We start from the raw sequence: 12,479 nt of genomic DNA on the forward strand, positions 1-12,479 counted from the left end.
AAGCAAATAGTCAAAAATTGTAAACCTTGCCAAAAAGTAAATGTATGCAAGAGTGCCACTGAACCTGGCAAAAGACCTAGGATGGTTATAAGTATCTCCTAGTCTTTGTAGACACCTTTTCAGGATGGGTGAAAGCATTCCCAACAAAACAAGAGACTGCCACCATTGTGGTCAAGAAAATCCTGGAAGAGATCTTCCCACGTTTCGGAGTGCCTAAGGTAATCGGATCTGACAATGGGCCTGCCTTCATCGCCCAGGTAAGTCAGGGAGTGGCCAGATTCATGGGGACCTCTTAAAAATTACATTGTGCATATAAGCCCCAGAGTTCAGGGCAGGTAAAAAGGATAAATAAAACTCTAAAAGAGACCCTGACCAAATTAACCATGGAGACTGGCGCAAACTGGGTGGTCCACCTCCCTCTGGCCCTGTTTAGGGTCAGGAATACCCCCTCCCAGCTTAACCTAACCACCTTTGAAATCCTCTATGGTGCCCCAGCACCCTTAACCTTGCTGGGGGACACGTTTGCCCCTGCAACTTTTGGGTTCCAGTCTGCATGCCGCCGTAACCATGATTTATATGCTAGGTTAAAAGGGCTGCAAGAAGTGCAGAAGGCTGTCTGGGACCCCCAGACGTCTCACTGGTTCCAGGTCGGAGACTCTGTCTACGTGAGGCGCCACCACCCCCACTCGCTGGAGCCTCACTGGAAAGGACCTTACCTGGTGCTCCTGACAACCCCGACAGCTGTCAAGGTGGACAGGATTTCTACCTAGATCCACGCCTCACATGTGAAGCCAGTACCACCCAGAGACCACAACACAGACAACGGCACCACCTGGAAAGTCTACACTTCTAAGGACAATCCCTTACAGTTAAAAATCACCTGGTCACGTGGAAAACTGTAAGATAAAAATTCATGTATTTCTGCTTTGCTTTGTTGTCTCCCTCCAGAGTTTTAAAGCTTATAGCCCCCATGTCCCCCAAAACCTCACTTAGTATGTGCTTGTATCTGGTGCCTCCCCCCGAAGGGTGGTGGGCCTGCTCTACCGGGATTACACCCTATGTAAACCTACACGTCCTAAATTTAACCAGAGACTACTGTGTCTTAATCCAGTTAATGCCTAGGATCACATATTACCCCTAAGAGAGTTTGCTGGACAGCTGGGACTCCAAAGGCTGCCCTACCAAAAGAGAGCCCCTAAGCATCACGCTCTCGGTCCTCTTAGGCTTAGGACTAGGAACAGCCAGGGCAGCCACAGGAACCTCGGCTCTTGTAATTCAGCATCAAAATTCCCAGGGGTTGCAAGCAGCCATAGATGCTGACATCAAAGAAATAGAAAATTCTATTACCAAACTACAAGAGTCCCTCACTTCCCTCTCTGAAGTGGTCTTACAAAATCGGAGGGGGCTAGACCTTTTGTTCCTCCAGCAAGGCGGACTCTGTGCCGCTCTAAAAGAAGAATGCTGTTTCTATCTAGATCATTCAGGAACTGTAAAAGACTCAATGGCAAAGGTCCGAGAAAGCTTAGCAAAAAGGAAAGCTGAATATAGTCAAAATCAGAGTTGGTTTGAATCCTGGTTCAATGCTTCCCCTTGGCTCACTACCCTGATATCCACCTTGCTTGGGGCTATAATAATTATAATGTTACTGTTCACTTTTGGTCCATGTATTCTAAGCTGTATGCTGAACTTTGTTAAAAATCGTATAAACACTGTTCAGATCATGATGCTAAGACAGCAATATCAGGCCATAGGCCAACAAAAAACTGAAATTTTATGATTAAAATTTGTACATAGAACAGGGGGAAATGAAAACTTCTAACCTGCGCTATCTGCTTTTGTAAACAGGCTTGCTCTAACTTAGCAACAGTGAAGCCATCTTAAAAGCTGTTACAGCAAGACACACCTTGCTTTTTGTAAATGGGCTGCTCTAACTTAGCAACAGTGAAGCCATCTTAAAAGCTGTTACAGCAAGACACACCTTGCCCCACTCCCCCAGGCCAGCCAGATACACAGGGTGTTCTGCTAGCTTGCAAGAGCTGAGAAATGTAGGTTGCGGTAGAACATAAAACTTTCCACATAAGCATGTTCTCTAAGGAACCTCTGGGTAGGGGTCTTATCACACCTGGGTAAGTGGGGCAAGAAGTGTGGTTGCTTGAGGAGGGGTCTCTGAGAATTGGTCTACTTCTCCCCTACACAGGAAGAGCTCAGAGCTGACAGCCTGTGGTTTTCTTGCTAACACAGGCACAGGCTTGTAACCACAGAGCTATGAGGTACAGAAGTACTTAGCTGATTTTATGTCTCTACATAGCTAAGTCAAACCAGCAGATGGCCAAGTGTTTACCAGTAAAGAAGTCAGAAGGGAAATCACCTAGAGACGGATGGGTGCCAACCAATGAGCTTTAGGGTCACTTAAGTTAGCCAATAAACACTGCTTATGGCTTTGTCTCCTGGCTGCCAGAAAAGTTGCCCCTAAAAAATGTATAAAAGGACAGCTAAAAAGCCTAACGGGGTCTCACCCCAGCTTGGTGGTGAGAACCCAATGCGTTGGAAATAATAAACCTCTTGCTAAATGCATTGCTCCTGGTCTTGTGGTCTCTTCGAGGTGAGTCTTCCCGTTCTATGTGAGGTTGGGATTCATCCCAAATCTTACAATCTATCAATGGACATTTAGGTTGGTTCCATCACCTAGCTATTGTAAAACGAGCTTCAATAAATATGGGCATGCAGGTATCCCTTTGACCTGATGTTTCCCAATCCTCTGGATATATCCCCAGGAGTGGGATTGCTGGATCATATGAAAGTTCTATCTGTAGTTGTTTAAGAAGCATCCATACTGTTCTCCATATGGCTGTACTAATTTACAGTCCCATCAACAGTGCAAGAGGTTTATTCTATCTCAACATCCTCACCAGCATTTCTTATTCTGTCTTTTTCATAATACAGTCTGATTGGGGTGAGGTTATATCTCAAAGTGGTTTTGATTTAAATTTCTGATGCCTGAAACTTTAAAACTCCTAGAAGGAAACATAGGGGAAATGCTCCAGGACTTAGAACTAGGAAATAACTTTATGACTAACACCCTAAAAACACAGGCAACAACAAAAATAAATAAATAGATGGGATTATATCAAACTAAAAAGCTTCTGCACAGAAAAGGAAATAATCAATAGAGTGAAAAGGCATCCTACAGATTGGAAGAAAATATTTGCAAAATATGCACTGACAAGGGATTAATATCCAGAATATACAAAGAGCTCAGACGACTTTACAGCAAAAACCCAAACAATCCAATTTATAAAGGGGCAAAGGAGCTGAATAGACATTTCTCAAAGGAAGACATACAAATAGCCAAGAAGTATAAGAAAAAATGCTCAACATCACTAATCATCAGGGAGATGCCTAATACATGCAATTTTATTTAAACAAAGAAAGGAATAAAGAAAATTTCTCTTTGTGTTTGGATCGGCAATCGTAATCACCAGTGGGGTAACCACTGTGGAGAGACAGAGCAGTTCACTGCTATACAAAGAATTCACATAATGTTAATAACGTGAACTGATTATACAACACTTACATTTTTGTTTGTTACAACTTCTGTGACAGTTTAGAATTTTATATAACAAGCTTGTTTTAGCCTTGCATTTTAAAAACTTACATATAACAAGACATGTTAGCCATCATGTTATCAAGCAGTGGAATCTCTTTGAAAGTCTTGTTTATTCTCATTTCATTACCATGAGATATAGGAAGAGGATCCTTCAATATGACAAACAAGGGCAGTATTTTTTCATCTTAAGAATTTTTTCCTACATGGCTAGCACCCAATAATGTCCGTAATTTATTTTACTATTAGTATCACAATCTATTTTCTTCTTCCTTGCTGTGTTAAGACAAATTTATCATACTAAGTAAGAATTCATACTCACATTGAATTTCCAGCCCACCTGCTGACTGAGTGGCTGCCCAGGTGAGCATGCCAGACATGCAGTATGCCCCAGGCCCAACCCAACCGTGGGTCTGCTCATGCCTGAGCATGAGATGGGCCCTCCAACCTACTCAGGTGAGTTCATTGGACCTGTGCCACTCAACAGGCCTAACCCAGCATCAGGCCCACTCATGCCCAAGCACTGGAGGGGCTCTTCCACTGACCAAACAGGAGCCACGGCAGCCCACTGCATACTCAAAAGCACTGATCCAAGAATAGGCACCAGCAAAACCTATAAATAGAGGACAGAAGTGTTTCCCCACAACGACTACTCCATAGTGATAGAAGAAACAAGTTTTCTACCAGATGACAAAACATCAGCATAAAAATACTAGAACTACAAATAAACAGGAAGGTATGACACCACCAAAGTTATATAGTAATTCTCAAGTACCAAACCCACAGAGCAAGAAAACCTTGTGATGTCTGAAAAGGAACACTGAACACTGATCTTAAGAAAACTCCAAGAAATTAGAGAAGAATCAATTAGAGAACACAATTAAACAAACAAAAGATATCCAGGATTTGAAGGAGGAAATTTACAAAGAGATTAATAACTTTAAAAAGAATGTTACAGACCTCCTAGAAATAAAGGATAATAAAATAATCAATAAAATAAAAAAAAAAACAGAAAGTTTGAGCAGCAGCCTAGAGCAAGCAGAAAAAAAGAATTTCAGAACTCAAAGATGGTCTTTTTGAAATAACCCAGGCAGACAAAAAGCAAAGGAAAAAAAATTTTAAAATGAAGAAAATTTAAGAGAGCTAGAAGACAACCTCAAGTGCACAAACATCTGAATCATGGGTATTCCAGAAAGGGGAGGAAAAAGGAAAAGCCATTGAAAACTTATTCAAGGGAGTAATAACAGAAAACTTCCCAGGTATAGGGAGGGATGAAAACCTTCAGATCCAGAAAGCCCAAAGACCTCCAAACAGATTCAGTCCAAACAGGTCTTCTCCAAGTCATGTTACAGTCAAACTGGCAAAACTCAAAAACAAGGACAGAATTCTAAAAGCAGCAAGAGAAAATCATGAAGTCACCTATAAAGGAGCCCCCATCAGACTAACAGTAGACTTCTCAACTGAAACCTTACATGCCAGAAGAAATGGGATGATATATTCAAAATATTATAAGAAAAAAATTGCCATCCAGGAATTCTATACCCAGCTTTGATATACTTCAGAAATCAGGGAGAAATAGTATATTTCCCTTACAAACCAAAATTATGGTAGTTCACTACCACAAAACCAGCCTTGTAAGAAATACTCAATGGAGTCCTGTATCCAAAATCTGAAAAACAATAATAAATATCTCAGATTTACACGAAAGAACAAAGCCCACTATTAAAACCAAAATGCAAAAAAGAAAGAAAAGGAAGCTAAATTATGTCACCTCAAAAATCCAACTAACATTGATAATGAAATATAAAAGTGGAAGAAAGGAACAAATGATATTTAAAACATCTAAAGAAAAAGCAATATAATGACATGAGTAAAGGAATACTTATTAGTAACAGCCCTAAATGTTAATGGACAGAGACTGACTCGTTGTATTAAAATGCTACACTCAGCTATATGCTGTCCTCAAGTGACCCACCTCATCTATAAAGAAAAACACAGACTAAATGTGAAGGGAAAAACCTAGGTCTGGATGGCTAGACAGATGAATTCTATGAAACTTTTAAAGAGTAATTAATACCACTTCTTTTCAAACTTTTCCAAAAAATTGAAACAGTGTCCATTCTTCCAATCTCATTCTATAAAGCCTGTATCATCCTATTACCAAAACTGGATAAAGATACAAGAAACAAAGCATATTACAGGTCAATATCCTTGATAAATATAGAGGCAAAATTCTTCAACAAAATATTAAAAACCAGAATACAGCAACACATCAAAAGAATGATATACCATGATCAAGTGGGATTCATTCCAGGGATGCAAGGTTGGTTCAACATATACAAATCAATAAACACAATACATCACATCAACAAAACCAAGATCAAAAACCATATGATTATTTCAATAGATGTAGAAAAAGCATCTGACAGAATTCAACATCATTTCATGATAGAGACTCTCAGCAAATTTGGTATATAAGGAAATTATCTGAACACAATAATAGCCATTCATGACAAACCAGTCACCAATATCATCCTAAATGGGGAAAAGGCAAGTTTTTCCCTTAAGAACAATAGTATATAGCTCTACGGATGATTGCATTTTTGGCATTACATAATATTTCTAAACAGTTATTTCTGGATTTATATATCCTAGTCACCCCATACTGATAACCTTAATTCTAATGACAAGGGAGTTATCATGCTTACTCATGTCATTCATGAAACTATTCTGTCCCAATTTAAATTAATGATATTAATTTTTGATTATGAGGGTTAATATTAAGTACATAATCTGTATTTCTGCATAAGTCTTCATGAGTAAATATAAAAATGAAGAACTTCATTATGAGCTCCCTTTCATTTTTTATCTGTACTGCTTTTTCTCTTCTGAAACAGCTTCATTGGAAAATAACATACCATATAATTCATTCATTTGAACTGTATAATTCGGTATAGTATGTTCATGGAGTTGTGAAAACATCATCACAATAAATTTCAGACCATTTTCATTATCTCCAAAAGAAACCCAGCACTCCTTAGCTGTAGTTCTAGTCAACCACTAATCTGCTTTCTGTCTCTAGGTGTTTGTCTATTCTGGATAATTCATATAAATGGAATGATACAATATGTCATCTTTTGTGTCTGGCTTTTCATTTAGCAAAATTTTTTTAAGGTTCATCCATATTGTAGCATATATCAATAGTTCATTCTCTTTCATTATGGAATAATAGTCCATTGTACAAATATACCATAATTAGTTAATCCACTCATCAGTTGGATATTTCAGTTGCTTCCACTTTTGGGCTATAATGAGTAATGCTGCAATGAACATTCACATGTGCATTTTTGTGTGAATATGATTTTAATTCACTTGAGTTTATATCTAGGAGTGAAATTTCTGTACCATAAGGTAGTCTATTTTTAAATTTTGGAGGAACTGTCAAACTGTTTTCCAGTATGGCTGCATCATGTTACATTCCCACCTCATAGGTATGATGGTGTCAATTTATTTGCATCATTGACAAAACTGGTTATTTTCTATTTATTTGACTGTAGAAACCCTAAGGAGTTGGAAGTGGTATCTCATTGTGCTTTTTATTTACAGTCCCTTAAAAGCTAATGATGTCGATCATCTTATCACGTGTGGATTGCCGATTGGTATTTATTCTTTGGAGAAATGCCTATTCAGCTTCTTTGCTCAATTATTGAGTAGAATGATTGTCTTTTTTTTTTTTTTTTTTTCCAGACTGTAGAATGGGGATAATGTTAACACCTCTCTGATTAGGGTACTTGTGAAGCTACACATGGAAATGCCAAGCATATTGGAATCTCTTAAGTGCACACTATGGAAGGTTGCTTCTCATCTGTAAAATAGGAATAATATCCATTTTATAGTGTTTATCATATATATGATTTGAAAATATTTTCTCACATACCAGGGGATTTTTCAAAATTATATTTTGCCGTGGTAAAAACTCTTAAAGTGAAATCTCCATTAAATTTCTAAGTGTACAATAAATTAGTGATAACTAAAAGTACAATGTTGAACAGCAAATATCTAGAGCTTATTCATCTCCATTAACTGAAATGTACCCATGGATGAGTAACTCCCCTTTTTCTCCCACCCTCAGCCTCCAACATCCACCATTCCAGTGTTTGTCTTTCTGTGACTGTCATATTTCTCTTAGCATAATGTTTGCAAGGTTGATCCATGTCCTTCAATATTACAAAATTTCTTTCTTTTTTAAGGTTGTATAGGAATTTGTTGTATGTATATACCACATTTTCTTTACCCATTCATCTGTCTATGAAAATTTAGGTTGTTTATATATTATGGCTATTGTGATTAGTACTGCAATGAATATGGGAGTGCTAATATCACTTCACCATCCTAATTTCAATTATTTTGGATAAATGCCCAAAGTGGGATTGCTGAATTATATGGTAGTTCTATTTCTAACTCTTTGAGAAAGCTCCATACTGTTTTCCATAGTGGGTACACTATTTCGTATTCCCACCAACAATAAGCAAGTGTTCCAATTTCTCACATTGTTGCCTTTTGTTTTTTTGGTAATAGCCATCTTGATAAGTGTGAGGGTATAACTCATTGTAGTTTTAATTTGCATTTCCCTGATGACTATGATGTTGATAATTTTTTCATAATACCTGTTGGTCATTTGTATGTCTTTGGCAAAATGTCTATTCAAGTCTTCAGCCCATATTTTAATTGGGTTACTATTTTATCTTCTTCTTCTTCTTCTTCTTCTTCTTCTTCTTCTTCTTCTTCTTCTTCTTCTTCTTCTTCTTCTTCTTCTTCTTCTTCTTCTTCTTCTTCTTCTTCTTCTTCTTCTTCTTCTTCTTCTTCTTCTTCTTCTTCTTCTTCTTCTTCTTCTTCTTCTTCTTCTTCTTCTTCTTCTTCTTCTTCTTCTTCTTCTTCTTCTGTTATTATTATTATTATTATTGTTATTATTATTATTTTGCTATTGAATTGTAGGAGTTTCTTATATATTTCGGATATTAACTCCTTATCAGACATATGTTATGCAAATATTTTCTCTTATTCCATTGGCTACTTTTTACTTTGTTAATTATTTCCTTCGCTATGCAGAAGCTTTGTAGTTTGAGGTAGCCCCCCTTGTTTATTTGTTTTTGTTGCCTGTGCTTTTGGTGTCATATCCATGAAATCATAGCCAAGAAGAATGTCATGAAATTTTCCCCTGTAATTTCTTCTAAGAGTTTTACAGTTTCAGATCTTATGTTTCAATCCTTAATCCATTAGGAGTTGATTTTTGTATATGGTGTACAATAGGTCCAATTTCATTCTTTTGCATATGAATATCCACTTTTCCCTGCCCTGTTTGTTGAATAAAGTACCCTTTGCTCAGATAGTATGGAGGTTTCTCAAACAACTACGGATAGAACTACCATATATCCCAGCCATCTCACTACTGGGTATATACCCAAGGGAATGGAAACCACCTGTCCAAGGTATACCTGCACTCTTATATTTATAACAGCTCTATTCACAATAGCCAAGGTATGGACCCAACCTAAATGTCCATTGATAAAGAAAATGTGGTACATATACACAATGGAATACTACTCAGACATAAAAAAGAATGGGATTATGGCGTTCACAGCAACATAGAAGAGCCTGGAGAAAATCATAAGTGAAATAAGCCAGGCACAGAAAGACAAATACCACATTATCTCACTCATATGTGGGAGCTTAAAATGAGAATAAAACAAAACAAATAAATAATAAGTTCAACTGTTAAATGGAAAGAGAAGAACCGTGGTTAGTAGAGGGAGGAGAGGGGAGGAGGATGAAGAGAAGATGATTAATAGACACAAAATTACCTCTATATAGGAAAATAAATCTTATTGGTGTACAGTAGATCCAGAAATCTATAATTAACAATGGTTTACCGCATGTTACCAAACAACTATAAGAGGGATCAAATTTGCACATCCTAAAGAAATGATTGGATTATGCAAGGATGAATATGCTGATTATTCTGAATGGATCATCACACATGGTATACATGTGTTGAGATATAGCTCTGTACCCCATAAGTATGTACAGTCAATAAATAAGTTTCAGTAAAAAGTTTTTTTAAAAAGTGTACCCTTTTCCCATTGTGTATTTTTGGCACCTTGTAAGAGATTAGTTGACTACATATTTGTTCTATTTGTGGGTTCTCTATTGTCTTCCATGGGTCTATATATGTATATCTTTATTTAATACATTTTGAAATCAGAAAGTATGATGCTTCCAGCTTCTTTTTTCTTCTTAAGATTGATTTGGCTATTTTGTGTCTTTTGTGATTCTGTATAAATTGTAGAATTTGTTTCGTAGTTCTATAAAAACTATCATTGGAATTTTGATAAGGATTGCATCGAATCTGTAGATCCATTTATGTAGTATGATATTTAAACATAGACATAGAATATCTTTCCATTTGTGCCTTCTTTAATGTTTTTCATCAATATAGTTTGTAGCAGAAGTCTTTCACCATCTTAGTTAAGTTTATTCTGAAGTATTTTATATTTTTTTGTGCTATTGTAATTGGGATTGTTTTCCATATTTTCTTTTCAAATAGTTCTCGTTATTGTATAAAAAAACAACTGGTTTTTATGTTGATTTTGTATCTTGCAACTTTAATAAATTTATTACTTCTAACAGGTTTTTTTGTGTGTGAAGTCTTCAAGATTGTGTGCGTGAAAAATTATGCAATCCGCAGGATGACTTTATTTCTTCCTTTCTTCTTTGAATGCATTTCATTTATTTATTTTCTTGCCTAGTTATTCAGGCTAAGACTTTCAGTGCCATGCTGAATAGAAATAATTAAAGTAGGCATCCCTTGTTTTGTCCCTGATCTTAGAGGAAAGGTTTCAGATTTTCACAGTTGAGTATGATGTTAACTATTAGCTTTTCATGTATGGCCTTTATTATATTGAGATAATTTCCTTCTATTCATAGATTGCTGAGTTTCTTTCATGAAAGTTTGTTGAATTTTGTCAATTTCTTTCTTTGCATGTAATTTGTCCTTCATTCTGTTAATGTAGCATTGTACAATAATTGATGTAGGCATAATGAATTATCTTTGCATGAGAGATACATCCCACTTGGTCATAGTAAATTATCCTTTTAATGTTCTTTTGAATTTGGTTTGTTAGTATTTTGTTGAGGACTTTTGTATCTATGTTCACCAAGGTTATTAGCTTGTAGTTTTATTTTCTACAAAATTCCTTTGTTTGACTTTGATGTCAGGGTAACGCTGGCCTTATACAATGAGTTTGGAAGTGTTCTCTCTTTCTCAATTGATTAGAAAAATGTGAGAATGATCGGCATTAATTATTCCTTAAATATTTGGTAGAATTCACCAGTGAAGTTATCTGGTCCAGGGCTTTCCTTTGTTGGGATGTTTTAACTTACTCAGCTTCTTTAAAAATTATAGACCTGTTCAGATATTCTATTTATGATTCAATGCTGTCAGGTTGTATGTTTTAGGAGTTATCTGTTTCTTCTAGGTTATCCAATTTGTTAATGTAAAATTGTTCATAGTAGTTTCTTATCCTTTCTATTTTTGTGCAAAAGTTATAATGTCTCTTCTGTTATTCTTATACTTCTTTATGCCTTGTCTGTTTTTCTTAGTCTAGCTAAGGATTGTCCATTTTACTTAATTTTTTTTAAAAAACCCTCAGCTTAGTTGATATTTTCTACTGTTTCTATTTTCTATTTTGTTTGTTTCTGCTGTAATATTTATTTCCTTCCTCCTGATAACCTTGGGATTAGTTTTTTCCTTCTTTATCTTGTTATATGAGTTGCAAAGTTAGGTGGTTTATTTGAGATCTTTTTCTATTTTAATGTAAGCATTTATTGAAATAAACTTTCCTCTTGGTACTACTTTTGTTATATTCAATGTTTTGGTAGTTTGTGTTTTTGTTTTTGCATGTCTCACGGTAAATCATGATTTACTTTTTAACTTCTCTCAATGATTGTTCAAAAACGTGTTGTTTAATTTCCACATATTTGTGAATTTTTCTGCTTTCTGACTGCTACCGATTTCTAGTTTCACTCCATTGTGGTCAATAAAGATACTTTATAATTTTCAATTTCATTTACTTTGTATAATTTTTTTTGGCACACAGCTGTTTATAGTATTATCTTGCAAGTCCTTTTATTTCAGTAAAATAAGCAATGATATCCAGGTTTTCATTCTAATTTTATTAATTTTAGTCTTCTTTCATTTTTTCCTGGTCAGTGTAGCTAAATGTTTGTCAATTTTATCTTTTTAAAGAACAGACTATTAAAAATTTTCTCTATTGTATTCTATTCTCTATTTCATTGATCTTTGCTCTAATCTTCATTACTTATTTTCTTCTGGTTGCTTTGAGTTTAGTTTGCCCTTCTTTGTTCCTAAAGGTAGTAGTTTAGGTTATGAATTGAAATCTTGTTTCTTGTTCAATAAAGCCATTTACAACTCTAAATCTGCATCTTACCACTGCTCATATGTTTCTCTATGTTGTCTTTTTACCTTTTTTATTTCAAACTATTTTCGTTTTTTTTATTATTTTTTATTTTGTCAATATACAATGTAGTTGATTATTATTTCCCATCACCGAAAACTCCCTCCCTCCTCCGTCTCCCACCACCCACCCAGGCATATCCTTTCCATTTGCTTGTTGTAGGAACTTCAAAAAAAAAATTGTAGTTGTTATATCTTCCTCTCCCCCTACCCAGTATTTTGTGTGTGTGTGTGTGTGTGTGTATGTGAGTGAATTAATTAATTTATTTTTAGCCCCCACAAGTAAGTGAGAACATGTGGTATTTCTTTTTCTCTGCCTGACTCGTTTCACTTAATATTATT

This window comes from Galeopterus variegatus, unplaced genomic scaffold (genome assembly GCF_000696425.1).
Source record: "Galeopterus variegatus unplaced genomic scaffold, G_variegatus-3.0.2 Scaffold2957, whole genome shotgun sequence".
NCBI lineage: Eukaryota > Metazoa > Chordata > Mammalia > Dermoptera > Cynocephalidae > Galeopterus > Galeopterus variegatus.